The following is a 25,849-nucleotide window of genomic DNA, read 5'->3' on the forward strand; positions in this document are numbered from 1 at the left end:
TTTTAGACAAATTCTACTTCCTGCTTTTAAGAATGCCCCATTTATGCCAATGTTTCTTGTGTTTTGCATAGGAATAGGTTTTGTATTTTGGTGGTTTAAAATTTTTGCACCAATATTGATTATAGAATTTGGTCTCTACTTTTGTTTCTGTATGGATTGTGCCCATGTTAGGTATCAAGGCAATATTTATATGATATGATGCATTTGGTAGGACCCAATCTTTGTGTATTTATTTGTTTCTTTAGGCAGGGATGGGGATAATTGCTTTGACATGATTCTAAGAATTTGCTTTTAAATCCATGTTGTCCCCAGGGTTCACTTAGAAAGAGTTGGAGAAGATTTAATAGCATCACTAACTCCCATATTAGATTTTTTTTTTAAGCAAAAGCCTTCTGTGGTCCCCAGCACCGACCAAGTTGGGGCTACAGATATAAAGCTAGAGAGCTAAAGTTGTGAAACTGCTAAAAAACAAACAAACAAAAAACCACCTAAGCACATTCTGGAGCTTTTGCTATCGGTCATTAAGGAGATTGGCAATGAGGGATGTTAAGATTGCAGGTAAGAGCTCCTGAGACCATGGGGTAGTTCCCGTCCTGAAACATTTTGGTAGTTTCTGAGAAACCAGCCTGTAGAATTTCTATTAAGCTAAAATAAGGATGAAATCTTATAAAAGTTGAAAAAGGTTTGAAAAGCGGTTGACAAATTAAGATCGTCATAGTCAAGGCCCCTCTATGTCCTGGTCATCTCAGATCAGAGCAAGAAAAGAGAAAGCTGGAGAATTGAAAACTTGAATTCTGCCCAGAGTGTCAGGGGGAGGGGGAGGAGCAGCAGCCTCTGCCCTTGGTGAGTCCACTTTCTGTTTAAGTGGCAGAAATGTATTAAGAGGCAGTCAAGCCTTTTGTCCTCTGTTCACAGGCTTGGGAGCAGCTAGAACCCCAGCCCAGGGTTCCCACAAGAACTGTAGCCAGTGTGTTCTGTGGGGGATTTCATTGCACTCACCTTCCAGGGTTGTTGGGAGGGTCCCATGTCTGTAAAAGGACTTGGCGGGGCAAATGCTATATGAACCTCACCCATTTGACGGCCTGTAACTGCTTCCTGCTGGCTAGGACTTGAGAGGACTTTAGAGGTAGCTCACATATATTGCCAGTGTTGAGATGAAGGAGGAAATTTGGATTTCAGGTCACCTGATTGGTAATTGTGGGATCCCCAACCTTCACTCCCAAGGCATAGGGGGAGAGCACAGAGAGGAAGAGTCTCCTCCTTTCTCCCCCTCTGCCCATCCCTCCCTGCTGCAGGGGCGGGTGGATGGAAAGAGAAGGGCATTGCTGGGAGCCCTATCAGTGAACGTTCCTGAGTGAGGGCCTCCTTCCTAAGTGGGACCTGCCAGTTCAGCCTTCCCTGGCTCCCAAAAAGGGAAAACTTCCGAGAGAATTTGGAAATAGCCAAAAGGTTTGATGGGAACGTTTAGCTAGAACTTTGAGTCTTACAAACTCAGGTGTTGGTCAGTGGTATCTCTGACACTGGGTGTGAGTGTGAGTGTGTGTGTGTGTGTGTATGTGTGTGTGTGTGTGTGTGTGTGTGTGTGTGTGTGTGTGTGTAACCAGAGTGTAAATTAGATGAAAACTCCTACCCCATTTTAATGGTACTTTGTGTTTCATGTGAATTTTAAGGACTGTGTTTTTCCCTAAAACACAAGGGAACCTTCAGGGAACAGGGGGGGAAGCCCACAGCCTCCTAAGAACTCCTGGAACAAGTTTCAGTATGTGAGAAAGTAAAAAACTAAATCCCACCAGGTGGGTCACCAACTGAGTGATGAGACTCAGTGAATATGAATAAGAATGGGTTCTTTCTGAGATTATAGAACCCAGATTTCTCTTGTTATCTTGCAACCTGAATATTGTGGCCTGATTAACTAAAGGAAGGTGGAAAGATTGTTTCTAAACTATTATGCTATTTTATCAGCCCCTTTAAAGCTGTTTTATTTTCTAATTGCAACTCAGAGAATGGGATCTTTTCACCTTTGCTTGTAGGTTTATTTATTGTGTTCCCCCAGGCAGGTGCCCAGCATCCTGCACCTAGAAAGTGTTAAGGGTCTGAGGCCGATTGGAATTCAGGGCCTCCTGACTCCAGGGAGGCCCCTCAATCCACTCAGCCATCCAGCTGCCCCTGCTTAGAAGTTTAGAGGGAGGTACAGCTAAGCCAGCATGTCTGTTATTTAGGAAAATTCTAAAATGGTTAATTCAGAGATCAGTCGTTACTGCCAAAGCGTTAAAAGGTAAAATTGGTGACTGCCGCTTACTCAGAGCACTTGACTGAAGGCATGGAAGTACGCTCCCAAATTCATGTATTCCCCCAGCCCTCTCCAGCATGGGGGAGGTGTCAAAGAGCAGAGCCCACAGCAGGCCTAAGGATAGGGGGGTGGCTGGAGGGCAAGAAGCTCAGCCCCTTCTCTGGGTCTTGGTCTATTGCCCTTAATTTGTAAACTTGATACGGGTCTTGACGCCATATTGTGAGAGGGTATACAGGCCACTGGCCCTGGAGAAACTTGTTATGGCTGAGGAAAGTCTCAAACAAGGAGTGGGATTCCTGAGAATCTACACATGTTTTTATGCTATAGAAGAGTTTTCTAGTGACCGGTCTTTACACCAGGGTCAGTTTAAATATGGGAAGAAAACCAAGTGAAAAATGTTAAGTGAAATTTTTGCATAGGCGCCTGCTGGCAAACTTTGTTATTGTCCTGAGGCTAATTTAATTGGAAGTACTGCCTCACCTTGCAGAGGTTCCCACTCTTTAAAGAGATGTGGGGGAGAGGAGTCTATGTTTAGCAAACGGGTGCTAAGGGAAGGGAGCAGAACCAAGAGAACCCTGTACACAGTAACAACAAGATTATGTGATGACTAAGAAGAGTGAATGTACATCAAAGCATAGTATTTGTCGCCTTTGTTGTTGTTGTTTGGCTGGTTGGTGATTTTTTTGTCCCTTTGCATTTTCATATTTTTGTGTTTGTGCACTATGATGAATATGGAAATATGTTTAGAATAATGACACAATATCAGATTGCCGGCTGTCTTAGGGAGGAGGGAGAGAAACATTTGGAACACAAGGTTTTCTGAATGAGGATGTTGAAAACATATTTGCACGTCCTTGGAAAAATAAAATGTGATAAAAATGTTTTCTGCAATGACTGAACTCAAAACCATCTTTCCGATATCAAAATATGTTGTTGGTTTTCTGTGATTAATCTTTCTCTATTACCTGTGGGCAATATTACCTTAAGGGCAATAACTGTTTTTAGGGTATGTGATCTTTGAGAGCTGAACCCCTGAGAATGAAACTCGCCATTGGAGACAAAATCCCTTAGGACTAACTGATACTGTTTTGAGCTCTGAATTCAGGTGGGATTGTCTGATGGCTCCTTAAGCCAGTCACTCATCACTGGAAAGAGATGTCACAGCCTACTCAGAGGGAGGTGATCCTGCACACTGAGAGGTGGAGGTGTGGATCTGGGCAAAAGCTGAGAGGACAACCTTTGGCTTCATGTATTGCAAGATCCTGTTTCCCAGCTGTGTTCCTTTGAGTGGGAAGGTCTCCCGATTTATTTTCCAGAGTCTGGGTATGAGACAGAATGGTGACTGCATGATTGCTTCTAACTGTGACTCTTGCCTCCAGTCCAACAGACCCAAGAATGCTTTATTCTGACCCCCTTGTGCCTTTAGACTGAAGCCAGAAGGACCAGTTTGATACGGTTATAATCGTGTTCTTGCTTTTCCTTTTATAGCAGTTTTTATAGTGAGAGCAAGTGATAAGCAGAAAATATGAACACAATGTAAGTATGTACGATATTGTTTTCACTGCTAAAATATGGAGTCCTGATAAACTGAACAGTCAGGAAAACGTGTGTGTGTGTGTGTGTGTGTGTGTGTGTGTGTGTGTGTGTGTGTGTGTGTGTGAGATTTCTAGGAAACAAGGTCCTTAAATGTTTGAAAATGATGTAAGAAGAATTGGGGATTGGTATTTGGAAGGCCTGGCTGTTACTCTCTTGATTATTGAAACTACTTGGGAAATGTTTCTGGTGGGTTGGAAGAAGAGAAGAGAGTTTGAGGGCAGTTTCCCAGAGGACGTTTCCCACAGGTGACCCCTCACCCTCCAGACACCTCTTCCCTGCCGCCTGTGGGGATGCTCCTCCTGGCTTCACTGTTGCCACGGATTTGGCGAGCCTCGCCATGTCTGATGCTGTGGTGAAAGAGGAGCACATGCGGCTCCCAGAAGGAGTGGTTTGTGTCTTCAGTGGGTGAGACCACTCCCACCCCAGCATCTCCCTTTCCCTTCTACCCATGCTGCAGGTCCTTTTGTATTGATCTTCTCCTGGCTGTTTGTACTTGGAGGCTCCCTCGACACCCACCTGCCAGCCCTTCCTAATCAATCTCCCTCCACCTCACACCTATCTCCCCCACACTCCACTGTGGCTGTTTTTCATGGCTTTTAGGGAAAAGAGAGAATCATCTCGGTCCCATACCTTGGTTATTTGGAACTTGATGATGTCATTGGTAATGTTAACAAGATCTTCCAGGAAGTCACCCAGAACAACACCCAGCCCCTCAAAGATTTCCAAATGTCCCTCCACACCTTGGCAACTGCATCACTTTAGACTGCCTCTTTGCTTCTAAAGGGGGTCTCTGTGCTCTGGCCAATACTTCCTGTGTGTTTGCATCCACAACCATTCTCCAATTGATAAATGGTCAAAGGATATGAACAAACAATTCTCGGATGATGAAATTGAAACTATTTCCACTCATATGAAAGAGTGTTCCAAATCACTATTGATCAGAGAAATGCAAATTAAGACAACTCTGAGATATCATTACACACCTGTCAGATTGGCTAAGATGACAGGAACAAATATCGATGAATGTTGGAGGGGCTGTGGGAAAACTGGGACACTGATGCATTGTTGGTGGAGTTGTGAAAGAATCCAACCATTCTGGAGAGCAATCTGGAATTATGCCCAAAAAGTTATCAAAATGTGCATACCCTTTGACCCAGCCATACTACTTATATCCCAAGGAAATATTAAAGAAGGGAAAGGGACCTGTATGTGCCAAAATGTTTGTGGCAGCCCTTTTCATAGTGGCTAGAAGCTGGAAGATGAATGGATGTCCATCAATTGGAGAATGGTTGGGTAAATTATGGTATATGAATGTTATGGAATATTATTGTTCTGTAAGACATGACCAACAGGAGAAATACAGAGAGGCTTGGAGAGACTTACATCAACTGATGCTGAGTGAAATGAATAGAACCAGAAGATCGCTGTACACTTCAGTGCTGTATGAAGATGTATTCTGATGGAAGTGGATGTCTTCAACATAGAGAAGAGCTAATCCAATTCCAATTGATTAATGATGGACAGAATCAGCTACATCTAGAAAAGGAACACGGGGAAATGAGGGTAAACTGTTATTTTTACCTTCTGAATCCAATTCTTCCTGTGCAACAAGAAATTCGGTTCTACACACATATATTGTATCTAGAATATATTGTAATATATTTAACATGTATAAGACTGCCTGCCATCTGGGGGACGGGGTTGGGGGAGGAAGGGAAAAAATCTGAATAGAAGTAAGTGCAAGGGATAATGTTGTAAAAAATTACCCATGCATATGTACTGTCAAAAAAAAAAGTTATAATTATAAAGAAAATAAAAATTAAATAAACAGGAAAAAAATAATATCATTCTTTCCTTTCTTGCTATGTTAACAGAATATTGAAAGGCATGGCCCCAAATGCCTTTTTGTCTCCTTTTCCCAATCTGAAAATATTTAACAGTGAATTGGTAAAGGGCTGGTCCCAAATTCATCACGAAATTTTTACATTTCAATTGTGAGTCATTTGTGAGAGGACTGATGTCATCAATCTAGGCTTGATCCAGGCCTCTTTCTCCTCCACTAAAACAGCAGTTAATTTGCCCCCAAGTAGCAAAGCTGAGGCAGCTAGGTGGCACAGTGGATAGAGCACCAGCCCTGAAGTCAGGAGGACCTGAGTTCAAATGTGACATCAGACACTTAACACTTCTCAGCTATGTGACCCTGGGGAAGGCACTTAACCCCAGCCTCAGAAAAAAAAAAAAGTGACAAAGCTGCTCTTGCAGCCCCAAGGCTATCTGTATTTAGCTCTCTAACTCACTCCCCCACCCACCACAATGGCTATTCATAAAATTTTCATTTCTTCTCAAATCTCCCATGGCTTTTTCCCACCCCACCCCCACCATCTCAATTGAGAATCTTGTCTCCTATTTTACTGAACATATGGAGGTCATTCCCTGAGAGCTCCTTCTCCCCTCCTCTTCCTCTCACAACACTCAGGTGCCTTTTGCCAATGTCTCCTCCTCCACTCCTGTCTCACACATAGAGATGTCCTTGCTGCTTCTCTTCTTTTAACCTTGGAAGGGGTCATGGGCTAGAACAATATCCCTTCTTGATCTTTTTTTGTTTCACCAGGTAAGAATTTGATTTGAGCCATGAATTTAAAAGGGAATTGTGAGAGAACTTGGTTTAGTGTTTGCTATACTGTGCCATGTTGGTAATAATTTATTGAATTTCCCTGCTGATCATTTGAGCCTTGAGAAATGCAGGAATCAACAAAGGGAAATGCACAATTTCCTTTGAGTTAGAGCATTTTCCCTGGCTGAACCTGATGTGGGTTGTGGTCCCTTTAAGATTCCTTTCTGATTCCCAATCCCTCCCAGCTGGAGAAGCTAGGACCTTTGATTCACAAACCCTGGTGGAAAGCACCCTTTTGAATTCCACTGGGAGATATCTGGCTCTCCCAGCCCCCATGGGATCTGAGCCAAGTTGGGCTGTCCCAGGCCCCATTCTAATAAGCTGCTCAGGTTTCCCAACTGTTACACCCCTATGGACTACTCTAACCTGGAAGCTTCCCTTAAAGCTACTCTTAATGCCCGTCCTTCAACGGCACGGCTAGGCCGCACTTACCCCTCTCCGAGCACCAACCCGGATCCCATAGAGAGAGACCATCAGGGGGCAGGGGTGAAGTGAAAGAGAACTTTATTCTGAGATAGCACATATTCATACCCCACTGATGATATGGGGGAATGGGGAGGTCCTCTAGGAACCATAATGGGCCATAATGGGATTGGCCCAAGAAGAAGGAGGGAGGTGTGATAGGCTTTGAGAGCACTAAGGAGGGAGGCATGGTACCTGGAGTCAGACACCACCTCTTGAGACTGTGCCCCACCTCCACATAGGACTCTCCTGCTCATCAGAACCTCTCATCCCTCATGTCCTCCCACATGCCTTGAACTGCATTCCTTATTTCTAGAGGATTTTAAACCCTTACATCTCCCCCTTTTTTATTAATAAGACCAAATGTTCTCATGTTGACAAATCAGAAGCTCTTCCATAAGCACCTCTAAAGAATTGTTTTAAGAATACATATAAAGCATCCTAGCAAAGTAGCCAAAAGCAAAAGAAGCAACAATACAAAAATGGCTCCATAGAGTCCATGGGATACAACAGAAGGGGATGGGAAGGGAAGTGTGTTGGATCCAATCACTAAGTTGGTCTGGCAAGGGTAGTCATTTCTCTTCTATGGCGCTGTTTTGGGCATCTCCTAGGTCATCTCCTTCTCTTCTTTAGCCCCTGTTTTAATAGGGGTTAACTCTCCTTGTCCTTTTTTTTGGAATCCAGCGGCCTTCCCCATCAGGATCTGCAATCATAAATATCCCGGCCCTCTCTAAAGTACTAAGGATGGACCTTGCCAATGTCCTTCCTCGTCCTTCCAAAGGACCTTTTGAATATTCTCTAGTGCTTGAATCGCAGTTTTCATGGAGCTTAGTTTTCTGTCCTGTCTATAAGATTGTGCCACTTCTATCAATCCTGGAGAGAGGCCGATATCCCTATCCAGGCACAAAAAATTGCAAGTATATAAAGTCTTATCCATGTCCACCTGTGTGGGCCATCGAGAGTTCTGTCTACTTACTCCCCCTTTCTGTTTAACAAGGGAGGCCTTCAGAATATGATGGGCCTGTTCCACCAGGGCCTGACCCTGTGGATTATAGGAAATCCCTGTAACATGCTTAATGGTGAATGTGGTGAGAAAAGTGGCCATCTGCTTAGAGGTATAAGCTGGCCCATTGTTGGTCTTTATGGTATTAGGAACCCCATGAGAGGAGAAACAACTATATATATGTTTAATCACTGAAGGAGTATTCTCACAGGAGGCCACTGTGGCCCAAAGGAATCTAGAATAAGTGTCAATACAGATGTGGATGGCCACGCAGTCTACATGTGTCACATCCATTTGCCACAAATCATTGGGGAATAAACTCCTGGGATTAACTCCTTTACTAGGTGGAGGAGGGAGAAACTGAACACACTGCTTCCCTGTCTGTTGGGCTTGTTCCCAGGTTAGGCCATAAAGGCTATGTAGAGAATTAGTGGGTAAGTGGAGAAAATCATGGGCACATTCATGGGGTGTGGTGACCGTGAGAAGGGAACATTGTAAAGCATGGTCCACCACCTCATTTTCAACAAATATGTCTCCTGCACAGCATTGGTGAGAATATACATGCAGGATGTAAATGGGATGTTTCCTAATCTGTAAAATCAGCTGCAATTCAACAAGGAGATTAGCAGTTGAAGGATTCTGAGACTGTAGGACTGTATCTTCAATGCCTCTGAGCACTTGGAGAGCATATAAGCTATGTGATATGATATTAAGGGGCTCTGAATATCTTTTACACCCTTTTAAGAGGAAACATAAAGTCTGCATCAAATAAATAGGAATAAGGACATGAGCCCTTATCCATTGAATTTGTCCAACTAGTTTCTGAAATAGGTTTAGCGTATTTACCTTGTCTAATTGTAAGTTAGGTATCAGATTAATAAAGGCAGAAGTCTCCATGTGGAGTCCCAAGTAAATGATGGGGTACTTATGTGGGATCTTTTCTGGGGCTATCACCAGTCCATGTGGAGCAAGAATGCTCATGGTCTCTTTAAACAGGGCAGACAGATCTTTCCCACTGCTTGTTGATAACAGTATATCATTCATATAATGCAATATCTTGGCATGAAGCCACGCCTTCCAAATTGGCTCTAGCACTTGCACTATGTACACCTGACACAAAGTGGGGCTACAACAAATCCCTTGAGGGAGAACTTTCCATTGGTAGTGCAAATCAGGTTCTACATTGTTTATTGCGGCAATGGTAAAAGCAAATCTTTTCTTATCCTCTGGGTCCAGAGGGATGGAGGAGAAACTATCTTGTATGCCTATTACTGTAACTGGCCAGCCAGTGGGTACTAGATTAGGAGATGGCATGCCAGGCTTTAGGTCTCCCTTAGATTCACTAGTAGCATTAATGGCCCTAAGGTCCATTGGCATGATGCATTTTCCAGATTTTCTCTTTTTAATAAATACAAGACTATTCCGTGGGCTGGACATTGATCCTATATGTCCAGCCTCCCACTGTTGTTTTATAATTTCACATAAGCTTCGGGTTTTATAAACTGAGAAAGGCCATTGAGGTACCCAAGCCAGGGTGTTAGATTTCCATATTAATGGTGTGGGCGTGATATGAAGCAACACCAAACACCCAATGACCCCAATTAAAAATCCTGTGGAGGTGATCTATAGATTGACGCTTCACAAGCTTTCATTATGTCACTGCCCCATAGATTGTATCTGAAACTTGCAACCACCAAAGGTTGGAATATCCCCTGTTTGTCTGCAAACTACCAGGTCTTCTGCTGCAATCTCTTTAGATATAGAAGCTGCAAGGGCATCCATTTGAAAGGCACTGGAGCCAACATTCTCCCATCTCTTTATCATCTCTTCCAGGCCAGCCTCCCTTTCTATAGTAGGCATGGCCCTCTGGCAGTTAGTATTAGCCTTCTTCATTGCCAATTTCTGCATAAGAAGGCTGGAGGCTTCTCCTCTGTCCACTGAACTCTCAATAGCCACCTGTAGGTGTGCCACAAAATCAGGAAAAGTTTCATCTGGGCCCTGTTTAATCCTAGTCATTGAGGGCTTCTGCTTTCCAGAAGCTTGAATTTTGCTAAATGCTCTTTGGGCACATTGAGACACAGCTGCATATACTGCTCCATCATATTGCATTTGATCCTCATTTACATTTTCCAGCTTTCTGTATTATTTGTCCTGAACTTGTCTGGGAATCTGCAAAGCCTTCACAAGCAGGAGCAGAGTGAGCAGATGGGAGACGTATCTCCTCAGGGAGGGTGGGGGACAAGGGGGAAGGCCATGCCTCGGAGATGGAGGCAACCTTTACTCTGTTTGCTTTCTCCTCCCTTGTCTTATCACCATCCTTTACTTCAAGGTCATATGTCTCTCTGTTTACTTTCTCATTCCTCATCTTTTCCCTGCCCCCTCCCGTTCCTTCATATCCACTTCCTGCTTCTTCCTTACTACCTCTTTCTTCTTTCTCGTCACATCCACCTCTTTCACCTTCCTGTTTATTTCCTGCTCTTTCCCATAGCTAAGTTCCCCTGGCTCCATTTTCTGGGCAGGGCGGCTCTGGGTGAGTGCAATTTTCTACCCTCATTTGTTTTATGACTCTCAGTTTGCACTTAATTATCTACTTTTAATGGATTGTGGCTTGCACCTCTTAAAGTGCCCCCAATCACTTGATGCCATTCCAGGATGGCTCCCGGAGTTTCCTTATCATAGGAAGCCATCTGACTGCCTACTACCTCCCACTTTTTAAAATCCATTTCCATTTCTACTTGCTTTCCTATTCTAGAAGCTTCTTTCCCTGGTACCTTCTGTTCTGGGACCCTCACAATAAACTGTCCTATTTTCCTAACTTTCTACTCACTTTAGAGCAGAGTTCTGTCTCTCTTCCCACCTGTAGGCCTGCTACAAGGTGAGGGTCCTAGCCAAAATTGTCCCACATTGGGCGCCACTTGTTACACTGCTATGGACTACTCTAACTTGGTAGCTCCCCTTAGAGCTACCTTTAATGCCCGTCCATCGATGGCACGGCTAGGCCACACTTACCCGTCTTCAGGCACCAACCGGGATCCCATAGAGACAGACCACCAGGAGATAGGGGTGAAGTGAAAGAGAACTTTATTCTGAGATAGCACATATTTATACCTCACTGATGATATGGGGGAAGGGGGAGGTCCAGTAGAAACCTGGCATAATGGGATTGGCCCAAGAAGAAGGAGGGATTTGTGCTAGGCTTTGAGAGCACTAAGGAGGGAGGGGTGGTACCTGGAGTCAGACACCACTTCTTGGGGCTGTGCCCCACCTCCACAAAAGACTCTCCTGCTCCTCAGAACCTCTCATCCCTCATGTCCTCCCACATGCTTTGAACTGCATTCCTTACTTCTAGAGGCTTTTTAACCCTGACACCCAACCCCCACCTAGTAAATTCTAGCCCTAGATGAGGAACCAACCTGGGACTGCACCCACAAGCCCCTTTAGCCAAATCTCTCCTTATAAAAGAGCCAAGCTGGAGTCCTCTCTTGGCAGAGGGTGGAAATGTGCCAGCACCACGCTTTGCACCACAGCCTCTCTGTCCACCAGAACTTCTGGTGTCCTCTTCTCTTTACCTAACACCTTTTACTAACCAGACTTTAACTTCCAAACCCCATAATAAACCTCTTTTATCAATCTAGGTTTTTGGGCCTGTACATTCCTTTCCAGGAAACGCTGTGCCAACACTAGAACTCATTTAACTCTATATTCTTGGGCCAAATCCAAAGGGGTTGCAGGGGAGCTCCATTTGACTTCCTGTACCCCAAACCTGCCACTAGATCTCAATTAACCCTAATTTCATTTAGATATTCCTTATGTAGTTCTCATCATACCCACCACCTTCAATATTCTCACCTTTCTTCTCCCCTTCCTGGCTTTCTTGGCAGCCTTCCCACTCCAGATAAGATGCTATCTTCTACAGTAAGTCTTCCTTGGCCCCCCTAATTCTAGCTTCTTCCACTGCATCTGTACATAGAATGATTCTCCACAGTAGTTTGCATGTTATTTTCCCCATAACTAAGCTCTTTTAGCACAGAGACGGCCTTTTGCCTTTCTTTCTATTTCCAGCATTTACTTAGCTCAGTGCCTGACACTTGGTCCCAGACTTTTATTGACCCGATTTTCACTAATAGTTTTAGGACGAAATTGATGAAGTCACTTGGTAGAGGGAACTGAGGCAGAAAGGTGGGGTGGTTCCCTCTTGTCCAGGCTCTGGAAGGTTTCTGTTACATAGAATACATTGCAGAGTAGGCACACAGAAATAGGGGGCAAATACACATGAGTGCCTGGGTGGCCCTTTGTCCCTCCCGACCGTTCAAATTGCTTGTCTCTTCAAGCCTGGACAAAAAAGGTTGAGAGCCGCCCTTCCCCCACACCACCCTCTCCTTCTGCTCTGGGGCTGTCAGGAATCCAAGTCCCATTCAAGTGCAATTCCAGCAGTTTGCAGATGCTGCTGAGCTATTGTGCTCTTCCCTTCAGTGGAGCCTGGGACCCCCCTTTCTTGACCTCCCCTTTTGCAATGTGTTCTCCACCTCCTGGGGGCTCTCTCATTTAAAGATGGAGAGAAGAGAGTTGTTTTTGATTTGGGTTAAGATTCCTTTCTAATTCCCAGCTTCCATGCATCCCAATGGGAGATATCCAGGCTTTCCCAGCCAGCACTGGATCTGAGCTAATTTGGGCTGTCCCAGCCCCCACTATAATGATCTGCTCAGGTTTCTCCAACCCCACCCCCAGCATAAAGAGCTCCTTATCTAAAAACCCATTGATTTCTATTCAAATTCTAACCCTGGCTGAAACCAGCCAGGAGCCAAGATGAGACTGCACCCATAGGCCCATTCACCAAAAGCCCTCCATTATACAAGAGGGAAACTGGAGTCCCCTCTTTGCAGGAGCCCCAAACATAGCATATGCCAGCTATGCCAAGGGTTCCTGTCCACCCAGTGCCAGCCCTGGCGCTGGCGTCTTTCTACCTTTAACCTGACTTCCAAACCCCAAAATAAATCTCTTTTATTAATCTAGGTTTTCGGGTCTGTAAATTCCTTTACAGGGGAGTCTTGCTGCACTAGTAAACCTCATTTAACTGTGTATGCTTGTGCCGAATCCAAAGGGGTTGCAGGGGAGCTCTATTTGACTCCCTGTACCCCCACCCTGCCATTAGACCTCAATTAACCCTAATTACAATTTGTTACCCCTTATCTGGTTCTCATCATTTTCACGTTCATTAATTATGAGGGATCTGGAGCTTTTTTCATAGGACTATCAATAGCATGGATTCATTGCTTTGAATTCTTCCTGTTGCTAAACTTTGACTTATTGGAAAAATGGATCTTAATGAATTTGATTTTTTATTATTTTTTCTAGTTCTATAAAATAAATCTTTAATAGTTTAATTGTTGTGACCCTGGACAAGTAAATTACAGCAGGTAGAATTGTCATTTCACTTGACGAAGACCACTGACAAACAATTAAGCATTTTCCTGTGCTTTAGATCTCTCTTCATTTGTATAAAGAGTGTTTTCTCATTGTTTTAAGGCAGTCACTGGGTTGGACTTGTCAGGGAACCTTCCAAATATTTTTTATTATTTGCAGGTTTTTGTTGTTGTTGTTGTTGTTGTTTTTTAATAAAACTTCTGTTTCTATCTCTTCCTGCTGGGTCTTGTTGGTAGAACACAGAAAGTCTGATGATTTACATGGGTTTATTTTGTGCACTGCAACCCTGTTAAAGTTGTCAATCCCCCCCCCCAGATTTGATACTCTGGGGTGATTTAAGTAAATCATAGGACTATCTATGAATAGGGATAGTTAATCTCCCCCTTGCCTACTGTTTTCATTTCTTTTTTTTATTTTAAAATTTTTATTTTAAAAAAAATATGCATGCATTATTTTTTAACAATGATAGTTGCATAGCCTTGTGTTCCAAATTTTCCCCTCCTCCCCCACCCTCTCTCCTAGATAGTAAGCAATCCAATATATGCTATACAATATTCAATATATGTAAACATATTTATACAATTATCTTTTTTTTTATAATATTATCCCTTGTATTCATTTTTCCAAATTATCCCCCCCTCCCTCCACTCCCTCCCCCCGATGACAGGTAATCCCATACATTTTACATATGTTACAATATAACCTAGATACAGTATATGTGTGTAAATACCATTTTCTTGTTGCACATGAAGTATTAGATTCCGAAGGTATAAGTAACCTGGGTAGATAGACAGTAGTGCTAACAATTTACATTCACTTCCCAATGTTCATTCTCTGGGTGTAGTTATTTCTGTCCATCATTGATCAACTGGAAGTGAGTTGGATCTTCTTTATGTTGAAGATATCCACTTCCATCAGACTACCTCTCCATACAGCATTGAGGTGTACAGCGATCTTCTGGTTCTGCTCATTTCACTCAGCATCAGTTGATTTAAGTCTCTCCAAGCCTCTCTGTATTCCTCCTGCTGGTCATTTCTTACAGAGCAATAATATTCCATAACCTTCATATACCATAATTTACCCAACCATTCTCCAATTGATGGACATCCATTCAACTTCCAGTTTCTAGCTACAACAAAAAGAGCTGCCACAAACATTTTGGCACATACAGGTCCCTTTCCGCTCTTTAGTATTTCTTTGGGACATAAGCCCAATAGCAGCAATGCTGGGTCAAAGGGTATGCACAGTTTGATAACTTTTGGGGCATAATTCCATATTGCTCTCCAAAATGGTTGGATTCTTTCCCAACTACACCAACAATGCATCAGTGTCCCAGTTTTCCCACATCCCCTCCAACATTCATCATTATCTTTTCCTGTCATCTGAGCCAATCTGACAGGTGTGTAGTGGTATCTCAGAGTTGTCTTAATTTGCATTTCTCTGATCAAAAGTGATTTGTAACACTTTCATATGAGTGGAAATAGTTTCAATTTCATCATCTGAGCCTACTGTTTCCTTACAATTTCCCTTTCTTACATGCTCCAATTCAAGATTGATCAGAGAAATGTAAATGAAGACAACCCTGAGATACTACTACATGCCTCTCAGACTGGCTAAGATGACAAGAAAAGATAATGACGAGTGTTGGAGGGGATTTGGGAAAACTGGCACACTGATGCATTGTTGGTCGATTAGTGTACTAATCTAACTATGCTGGAGAACAATTTGAAATTTTTCTTAAAGGACTATAAAACTGGACATACCCTTTGATCCAGCAGTGTTTCCATTGGGCCTATATCCCAAAGAGATCTTAAAGGAGAGAAAGGGACCCACATGTGCAAAAATGTTTGTGGTAGCCCTTTTGGAAACTGAATGGATGCCCATCATTTGGAGAATGGCTGAATAAACTGTGGTATATGAATGTAATGGAATATTATTGTTCTGTAAGAAATGACCAGCAGGATGATTTCAGAGAGGGTTGGGAGACACTTACATGGACTGATGCTGAGTGAAATGAGCAGAACCAGGAGACCATTATACCCTTCAACAACAATACTGTATGAGGATGGAAGTGGATATCTTTGACAAAGAGAAGACCTAGTGAGTTCCAATTGATCAATGATGGACAGAATCAGCCACACCCACAGAAGGACCACTGGGAAATGAATGTGGACTACTTGGATTTTTGTATTTCTTCCCAGGTTATTTTTATCTTCTGAATCCAATTCTTCTTGTGCAACAAGGGAACTGTACAGTTTTGCATAGATATAATGTATCTGGCATATATTACAACATATTTAACATGTATAAGGCTGCCTGCCATGTAGGGGAGGGGGTGGAGGGAGGGAAGGGAAAAGTCGGAACAGAAGCCAGTGCAAGGGACAGTGTTGTAAAAAATTACCCAGGCATATGTTCCGTCAATAAAAAGGTATAATAAAAAGACTACTCTGCCATTTGGTGCATATTAGTTTAGTATGGCCACTGCATTGTTTTTTTTTTTATGATACTTTTAAGCAAAAATGTAGTTTACTTGTTATCTCTTTGCAGTAGATCAGTTTTTGCTTTTGTTTTATCTGAGATCCTGATTGCTACTGGTTTGTGTCTTGCTCTTCCTTGGTCCCACTGGACTTTTTACCCAATTTTTAATTGCTCATTTCCCCAGCTTATTCGTTTGATTTTATATTTATATTAAAGCTGGTCTGTGTTTCCAACATGGGAGCACTTTGGGAAATGCAGTCTCCAACACATCAGCCATTCTGACACTGCTCTTCTCCCAGCTAGTTCTGCATGTCCATGGTTGCAGGGGATTGATTGAGGAAGACACGTGGTCCCTTCTTTACTGCTCTGGGCTGCTGGCGGTTCCCAGGAAGAAGCCCTGGTCTCTGAGACTGCAGATAGTGCAGCTGCTCAGGGTCCCCGCTACCTCACCAGAGGCAGTTCTGGTCCTGAGGGTCCCTGAACCCTTGTGACCAAAAATGGTCCTTGATTACTTAATTAACTTGGAAGACATGTCAGTGCCTCCATCATTTGCATTTTGATATTTTGTTGGAGCTTTTTATTCATTTTTATTGACTGAGTATTCTAGAGCTGACTGGTGGTTTGGGAAGGAAATGGATGAAGTCACCTGGCAGAGAAGTCTGAGCCGCAAAGAGGCTTCCTCCTGTCCAGGCTCTGGGAGGTTTGTGTTACACAGAATTCAGTGCCCAGGATGCACAAAGAGGAGGACAGATGCGCATGCGCACCTGGGTGGCCCTCTGTCCCTTCCCACCGGTTCTGATCTCCTGTCTCCTCAGGCCTGGACAAAAGAGCCGATGCCGCCCTTCCCCCAGACCCCCCTGCCCTGTGTCCCCTCCTTCCCCCCCCCCTCCCCCCCCTGCTTCTGCTCTGGGGGCTCTCAGGAATCCAAGTCCCGTCCAAGGCCTGGGCTTCGCAGCTGCTGCCGAGCTTTTGTGCTCTTCCTTTCAGGGGAGCCCGGGCCCCCTCCTTGACCTCCGCCTCCTGTTCTCCCCCAACCAGTTTCGGTAAAAGAGCCGCCCCCCCCTCCCCAAGCCGCGCTCAGCGGCCGTCCTGCTCCCAGCCCCGCAGCCCGGCCCGGGGACCCAGGACCCTGGTCAGCGCCGGGCCCTCCGGGTGGGAGAGGCACTGCGGCCCCCCCCCTAGCGGGGCTGGGTGAGGAGGGCCAGAGTAATCACAAGGGGGGGGGCTCGCAAGTGCTCCGGGCTAATGTCCCAGCGCCCCCTCCCCTCTCCTGAACCCCGCTCTCTCCCCCCTCCCCCCAATCTGGGAGGAGCCTAGCCCCCCGCAGGTGACGTCACAGGGCCGCCCCTTCCCACCCTCTGTTCAGTGCCAGTCTCCTTTGTCTGGAGGTGAGGATGTGCCGGGGCCGGGGCGGCGGGGGGTCTGTGCGCCCCTCACTCAGGCCCTGCCTCTCCGCCTCACAGCGACCCCTCCGTCCCCCGCCTTACCCTCGTCCTCCGGACGGACCGAGCCGAGGGTCCTGAGCGCCTAAGCCGCAGTGAGTGAGGGGGCCCCTCCCTGCTCCCGCCGCAGCCCCTCCCTTTGTCCTCGTCCCATCCCAGCCCTTCCCTGAAGCCCCCTCCTCCCCGCCCGGCTTTCCTTCCTGCCCGGTAGGTGTGGGGGAGGGCGGCTACAAGGCCCGGGAGCATCCGCACCTTTGTCTGGGGGGGGGGGGGGGGACGTGAATGTGGCTGAGATCCTGGGCGTGGCCGCGTCTGTGTCCCTGAGGGGAGGTGGGGGGGGGGGGCGGGAGCGTGCCCCCGTGTGCCTGCACCTGCCGGGTGCCTCGGGCCGGCTCCGGGCTCAGTCTGGGAGGCTGCGGGGGGGGGAGGGGGGGCGGCGGAGGCCGGCCGCGAGCCCCCTCTGGGGACCCTCCCTCTCTCCGGTCTCCGATGGGCGCTTCCACCTCTTGTTCCCAGTCCCTGCAGGCCCAGGCCTGGCCGGAGGCTCGGAACTCGGACAACCCGGGGGATCGGGGCTTTCCGCTCCATCGTTTTGTCCTGTCTGACCTCGGGGATCAAAGGGCACGGAAAGGTCTGCGGCCGCAGGCAGAGCTTAACGTGCTAAAATCCAAGCTAAAATACGGAGTCCTCAGAAAAAGAGGGAGGGGTGATCTTATTCCTCAGGATCTCTCCCTTTATAGAATATTCGCCTTTAGCATCTTTTCTCTTAAAAGGGCTTCTCTCTCAGTTTGGCATAAAGACGCTTGACATTTCGGGAAGAATTTCCCGTTCTTGGGATGCGGTCCCAGCACAGCCTCATCTCCAGACCCAGGAGACTTCCCAGAAGGAGGGGGCGGGAAGGGGCGGTCCTATGACGTCACCGCGGTGGGGCCGGTCTCCTCCCAGAGCACCAGGGAAAGGGAGGAGAAAGTGGGAGCGCTCTTCCCCTCCCCCGCCCCGTATTTTCTCTTTTGTAGGGGGCCTTTTACTTCCAGGCCGCATTCATTGTTTTGTGCTGGGTCCGACTGGCTTGTGATGAGAGGGAGGTTTCCGTGGCGCTTGCCGTGGAACAAAGAGGTCCCTCAGCCTTTCCATTTAAACGATTTATCGGCTGAAAGAAGGGAATTGCTTCAATGCGGCCTTGTCCTGGGTGAGGGCTTTGGGAGCATCTTGTCAGAAGCCTGTGAGAGCCTGGATTTCTTCCTCTGAACATATTCTCTCCTTCCCCTTTGACCTAGGGGAGAAGGATTCTTGATCCTGCAAGTGGGAATGCGTTTCTTCTCCATCTTGCATATGCAGCCCCCCCGCAGAGATTTTTGCTACAAACGTCCTTTTCCTCAGGTAAGTGTTTTGCTTCCTCTTTTCTCTGCATTAGGACTTTGGGCAACTTTATAGAAGCAGAATGAACCTGTCACTGTCTGTGATTTTCTCTGTTCCTTGTTCTCTCGTAATCTCTTTCCCGATCCATAGAAGTGAACAGGAACTTCCTCTTTGCTCCTCTAATTTGCCGTAGATTCCCCTTTTACATAGGATTCATATACCCGTTTGTAATTTAATGTGGCAGTTGGCGTGAGGTGTTCAGGAGGTATCACATTTCTGGCAAACTGCTTTTTCCTTATCCCGTTATTAAAAATGCAATAGTGTGTCCTCCTCGGTCCCACCACCTGTTCGCTTTGCATTTCTTATACACTGTTATTTTATTTACTGATGTAGGTTGCACACATGATCTTACCCAAAGATCAGTGTGGCCGTCTTCAAGAAATTCCTATTATTTCCTGGGTGCCTAGGAATTCTACAGGGCATGAGGTCAGAGGGAGTCATCTTCCTGAGGTGAAATCTGGTCTTAGCTACTTGCTAACTGTGGTACCCTCAGCAAGTCACTTAACCCTGTTTACCTCACTTGCTCCTTTGGCAAATGAACTGCAGAAGGAAATGGCAAACCCTTCCAATAGCTTTGCCAAGCAACCGACAATTGCATCAAGGAAAAGCAGACAAGACCAACATTTGGATTCAAAGTCTCTGATTTTTAGTAAAGTTTGAGATCTGTCCCTGATAAGCAGTAATCCTAAACCCTTCCTTTCCTCCTTCCCTCCATTCATTATGTCCTGCAGATACTGAGCTCTTTCACAAAAATACTTATTGATGTTTAGTGTTTCCCTCATCACCAGGGTATCCCATGGATTCTGCCCTCTCCCCATGAGGGCCATGCCAGGTAACAAATCCCATTTTTTGTTTTAGGGAGGAGAAGAAAAGTGAGCTCAGCTGTTTCACACATTTGGGAAAAGGTATGCACGTGTGCAACACCTGTGGATCTCTCACCTCCAGAAAGAGGACAGGTGATGGTGTCTTCTCATGTATCCTTTTCAGTCTTTTGCATTTCCTTACAGGTCATTGCCAGTTTTGCTTTGTCATTCTTTCCATTTAAATTTATTTTGATTACAGGTATGTATGTGTGTGTGTATTTATTTTTTTTTAATTTTTGTTTTCTTGGCTTTGCCTAGGTCACTTTGCATCATTTCACACAGATGTTTCTCTGTTTCTCTGTAGTCAACACACTCCATTCCTTATAACAATATAGTAATATCCCACAACATTCGTTTCCATGCCTTCTCTGGCCATGCCCACTTGAAAACATCTACTTTGTTCCAGGTCACAGATGTCACAAAAAGTGCTGTTATAAGTTTTTTGCAGTATATGGGGACTGTTTAATTGGTGCCTTCTCGTTATGTAATGGATTATTTATTTTAAAGGCTTTGAATATTTTTGTTACTTTTTGCATGATTCCAAAATTACATCCCAGAATGGATGCTCTCCTCATTTGCTTACAGTATCTGCCTTTATGTCTAAATCACGTACCCATTTTGGTCTTACCTTGTTTTCATTGTGTTTTCATGCTTCTTTCTGGAAGAGGACCAATGGCATCTAGAAGCTCATGACTTGCAAGTGAATTGCATTTAGGGGAGGCAGAGCTGGGCAAGATCCCCAGCCTCACTCCAGAGTCAGCTGAGTGCAGAGGCAAGACCTAGGTCAGGCAGACTGGCCATGGCCCCGTGGGCAGGGGGAGACCTTAGGCTGTTTAAGCTAGGGCCTTTCCCATGTCTCACTTGGGACGAGGCAACAGTAATTTAGTGATTTAAGGCTATGTAAGAATTGAGGCAAAATATGCTCTACTTTGCCTACTCAATGATAATAACAATAATAATAATAATCTGGGGAGGGAAGAACCTCAGTGTTTTGGCCAGAAAAAAGAGCTGTGATTTACACTCTGTCTGAGCCATCAAAACCCACACAATGACCAAGTGAGGCTTAAGCTAGCATCTTCTATTGGACACTCAGTGAAAGCCAGAGTGACTTGGGTTCAAGGATTTGTCAAGTAGCTTCTGCTGAATTCCAATGGGCTTTATCAAAGTCTGGTTTTTCTAAGCTGTGTTTCAAGAAATCATCAATGAACTAGAGGGAACAGAAGAGTTCAATATCGCAGTTTGTTTTGAAAATCTAAAACAAATAAGTGGCCAGGAGAGCAAAATATCTAGCCTCCAGACTCAAAGACATGCTGTGAGGTCGATGGGACCAAATTTCTATTCCTTTGGACAAACAAGTGGCACATGATGTAAGGGATTGAACTGTACCTGGTTTCTGCTATACTGGTTTTCAATTTTCTCCAGAAGTTTTTGTTCATAGTAACTTATTTTTCAAAAAGATGGGATTTCTGTATTTCTCAAACAATAGAGTATTATGGATATTTAATACTGTGTCTTCTATACCTAAATCATTCCCCTAAAACACTACTCCATTAAAAAAAAATTTTTACATATTTATTCATTTATTTAAACAAATTAAACATAGAAAAAGAAAGAGAAAAGATGGAAAAGCATTGTCATAGGCACAAAACAATGTGAGAGCATTTAAAATATGAAATAATAGATTTCTAGTTCAAAAAATCATATGTCATTAATAGTACACATTTATTCAGAACTGACCATCTATTGTTTGCTTCTTCTTAGGTTCACTTTTGTTCTCTGCTGTGCACTTTTTACACTATTATTTTTTTGCTTTTTTTGCCCCACAGCGTCCCCCAAGATGGCTGCTGCTGATATATTTGTACATAAATACACGCATACATGTACATAGATACATAGACACAGTTGTATAAGTATACAAATCCATGTACCCAGACATGTATAATCATGCTCATATATACATATACATTTGTAGGCATCTATGTAAGATTGTACTATGCTTGTTTGTTCTGTTTCTCTGAAACTAGATAACATCATCCCTCATGAGTGCAGATCTTTTTACATTTTTAAAAAATCTACCACTTCGTCATTTCCTACATCATGACAATATTTTGTTTTATTATTTCTTGGTCTCTCATAACTTTACTGACTTCCCTTTGCCAAATTCTAACTGTGAAAGGGTCACTTTCTTCTTGAAAACTCTGGATCTCCTCTTCAATTTGGTTTACTTTCTTTCCATAAGCCTCTGGATTTGGTTGGATTCTTGTTATTTTTTTAGTTTTTCCTCAACCTCTCTCATTTGATTTTTAAAGTCTTCTCTGAGTTCTTCTACAAATTCTTTCTGGACAGTAGCCATTTACCATAACTCTTTGGGATAAGAAAAGCTTTTCCCCTTCAGTATCCCTTCCTCTATTGATAAATCCCAGTGTTTCCTATTTCTTTAGTTGAATTCTTTCCCCTTTGCTTCCTTTTTTCCCTCTGAGGAAATTGGGGTTAAGTGACTCACCCAGGATCACAGAGCTAGGCAGTGTTAAGTGTCTGAGGCCACATTTGAACTCAGGTCCTCCTGACTTTAGGGCTGGTGCTCTAACCACTGTGTCCCCTGGCTGCCATGTTGCTCTTTTTTAAAATAAGAAATTAATAGTGTCATCCCCTAGATCTGAGAGGGAGATGGTGCTTCGGCCTCTGGATCTTCTTTCAGTTTTCTTCTCTGACTTGGAACTCAAAAACCAAGAACTCCACCCTCCTGTAAGATGGCCAGCAGCTACCCTGTGCCTCTGCTTCTGCCCTCCCGGGGTGTGGGCTTTTTCCTTCTTTCCTAACAGCACAGCTGGGCCTGGCATTCCTTATCAGCAGATATTTCAGGACTTCCTTATCATTCTCCCTGGCCTCCAATCCCAAGTGCTGTCTCAGGAGGTAACAGTCCCCTTGAATGGGCCTGAGGCCACCTGGAACCCAGGGCTCCCTGCTTCTTCCAGGGGATGTTTTAACAAGTTACTCCTCCAAAGGGGAGTCTTTCTTCTGGACTTCTCTGGTTGTCCTAGGAAACCCTTATTCTGCTGAAAGTTTTATGCGTTTGTCACTTGTCTGCATTAGCTCACAGGTTCAATTTTCTTTTGTTTCTGAATGTTCTGACCTACTTCCCACACTCTTCCTCAAGAGTGGTTTTCTTCAATGGATTTTTGCTCTTCCTTTTCCATCTAGAAATTTCTACTTTTTAAGGTTGTTTTCTTCATTGACGTTTGGTACATGTCTGTCGGATTTTTTGTGCTTCTTTTTAAAAAATGTTAACTTTTCTTGTGAATCTCTCTCATTTCTCCTGCCCATTTTCCTTCTACTCCTGTTACATATTTTAGAAATGCTTTTGGAGCCCTTTCAGAAGGACTGAGACCAATTCATCCACACACCAATTTGAGGCTTCACATGTAGATGTTCTGGCATCATTATGATCGTCTGATGTTGTGTTTTGATCTTCCCTGACAGCACAGTAGCTTCCTACACTCAGGCGATAATTTTGGTGCAGGTTTCCAGACTGTGTTGTAACACTGAAAGTTGAGCCCTGCTCTTGGGGTATACTGGGCACTGTCCCAAGTTTCTTAAATTGAGAGTAAGGGGCTTGGCCCCTGGCTTGTTGCTTGGAAGCCTGAGGACTGGCAACTTCCCTGCTGTATCTGGGCCTCTAGGCTTCCCAGGTGTGGCCATTAATCAGCTGATTCAAGAATCTCCATGTGGAACATGAGCCATTTCAGAGGGACCTTCCCCAGCTACCCCATGACATAAAAACCCAACATCAAAGATGAAACACCACAGATGCTCAACATTTGTCGAGTGATTGAATTTTATGCCTGTAAATGGAGGTAAAATCTGGTTGCAATGAACATTAAAGCTAAGACAGGAGTGTGTGTGTGTGTGTGTGTGTGTATGTGTGTGTGTGTGTGTGTGTGTGTGTGTGTGTGTGTGTGTGTGTGTGTGTGTAAGAGAGAGAGAAAGAGACGGAAACAGAGGGAGGGGGGAGGAGGAAGGGAAGGAGAGGGAGAAAGAGAGAGAGAGAGAGACAGACAGACAGACAGACAAACAGAGACAGATTGAGAGATTTGACTTTTTGGAGTCAGGGAAGGTGAGTTTAAAGCCTCATAGGTTTCAGGGACCCTGAAAAGATACCTTACAGCTTCATAAGCCAACCTGCTGCTCTGTGTCCACTGGTGAGAATCAGAAACAACTGAGTTCAAATCCTGCCTCCCATACCTACAATTTGTGTGACCCTTATCAAGTCTTTAAGACTCTCCCCCGTGTTAGAGTCAGATTGGGCTCATTAATCTCAATGCTGAGAGGGTTTCCTGGGTCTCTTCTGTCTATATTTGAGAGGAAACCATCTTGGAAGGACACAGAGCAGCCAAGGAATGGCACAAATTGTAGTCCACCCCCATGGGAAGGCGCTGGACTCCCCAGAAAGAAGCAGCCCTCACCAGCATGGAATGTATAGCTCAGTTTCTCAGGATTACTGGGGCAAATTGTGTTGTAGAAGAAAACCTGCACTCGAGACCACCCCAGACTGTTAAAGGGGAGACGGACAGATCCCCACATATGCGTCGGGCCAGGTAAGCTATTTGCTGGGAGGGGGACACAAAAGGTTAAAAGCCAGAATGACTGGGGATCAAGAGCAAGTGTGACTCGGGGTTCCTTGGAACTGTTCTTCCTCTTTCCATTAAAGGTAGTTTGCATTCTCTGTGGAATTACAGGGCCTGCTCACATTCCCTTGCAGCCACCACACACTAAGACTAGGGACGGTCCTGTCTCAGACAGAACAACTGGCGTTGTTCCTCAGGGCAGGTGGTGAATTCAGAAAGGACTGAGACCCTGCAGAACTTCAGAGCCCTGGCAATGAGCTCTTTCTTTCTCCTTCCCTGGCTGCATGGCATCCTCCTCAACCATGGCTTCCCAGCAGTTTTCTGGGGCTTCCAGAGGGGGGTTCAGGGGTTAGAGCACTGGGCGGGGAGTCAGGAAGACCTCTGTTCACAGGCAGCCTCAGGCCCTTGGCGAGCATGTGGCCTTGGGCAAGGACAAGGCAGAGCGTCCAAGGCAAGCATTCTTTGCTCTGTCTGCCCCTTCAGTAAGAGTGACTCCCCAGGTGAAGGCGTCCCTGCTCTTAGAGTAGTCTGAGGCGCTAAGAGGTCAGACGGGGTGACCGTGGTCATGCCGCTGACGTGGGTCTAAAGCAAGATTTGAGCCTTCCTGACTTTGAACCTGGCCCTCTATCCTTAGCAATTAAGACACCGTTCAAGCCCCAACCATGACATGAAGCCTTTCTTGATTGAAAAGCTGCTGTAAGCCTTGCTCCCAGACTGCCTTGCATTTTGCATTTGTGTTTCTTCTCATGTACATTTACACATTTTCTGTCTTAGCAGAACCCAAGCTTGTCTTGTTAGGGACTGTGTCTGTAACAGTGTTTGCATCTCCAGAGCCTACGACCATGCTGTCCGTGGGCTTGTGGCTCGTCACTTAGCCCGTCTGGCTTTGTATGTGCCGGCCACATTGGAGGAGTCAATCCATAGCTGAGTGAATGAATACATTAATGAGGTGGAGGTTTCAGCTAAGGTACTTATTAGTGATTACAGTGATTCATCATTTCATAGGCCCAGTTTATCCTTTCATTTATCATAGCTAAACCATGTATTCTGTTACAGTTTAATTTACTATGTGCTATGAGGTATTGGTCTTCTATCAAAATTCTGCCAAACTGCTTTGCACTGAGGCATCGATTTTTTATACCAACTCTACCCAGTTCCCTCTTTCTGTAAGTGGACTGTTGGGCAAACCTTTAGTGGAGCAATTTTAGAGTAAAGTGAATTTACCCCCGGACTCGGCTTCAAGGGAGAAAGGGAGACAGGAAGGGAGTCGTGCGTCTGGGAAGGGAGGGGGCCGGGAGATGATCCAAGGACACACGGACCCGGGTACTGAGGAGCAAGAGAAGGACGGGAGCAGGCAGGAGGAGCCAGCCACCGCCCCACAAAGGAGAGGACAAGCAACATGTGGACTGAGGAAAGACACATGGCACCTGAGCATGGATGGACAGGAGGCACACAAGCAGGTGCCAGACGTGAGGCTGAGTGGGCAGAGCCAGCCAAAGGCTCCCCTTGTAGTGCTGGAGGTCTCAAGCCAAGCCCGGATGCTGAAGCTGCAGAGCTGGAAGGAATGAGAATG

The 25,849-nt window shown here is 45.1% G+C and overlaps 2 long non-coding RNA genes across 12 annotated transcripts in view; one reads left to right on the forward strand and one right to left on the reverse strand.

Moving 5' to 3' along the window:
• The window catches only part of LOC141548956 (uncharacterized), a 1,120,676-nt gene that overhangs the window by 523,708 nt on the left and 571,119 nt on the right, over positions 1 to 25,849 (reverse strand). The gene's annotated exons all lie outside the window — the stretch shown is intronic.
• The window catches only part of LOC141548957 (uncharacterized), a 1,406,018-nt gene that overhangs the window by 198,818 nt on the left and 1,181,351 nt on the right, over positions 1 to 25,849 (forward strand). The window lies entirely within an intron of this gene.

Source organism: Sminthopsis crassicaudata, chromosome X (assembly GCF_048593235.1).
Source record: "Sminthopsis crassicaudata isolate SCR6 chromosome X, ASM4859323v1, whole genome shotgun sequence".
NCBI lineage: Eukaryota > Metazoa > Chordata > Mammalia > Dasyuromorphia > Dasyuridae > Sminthopsis > Sminthopsis crassicaudata.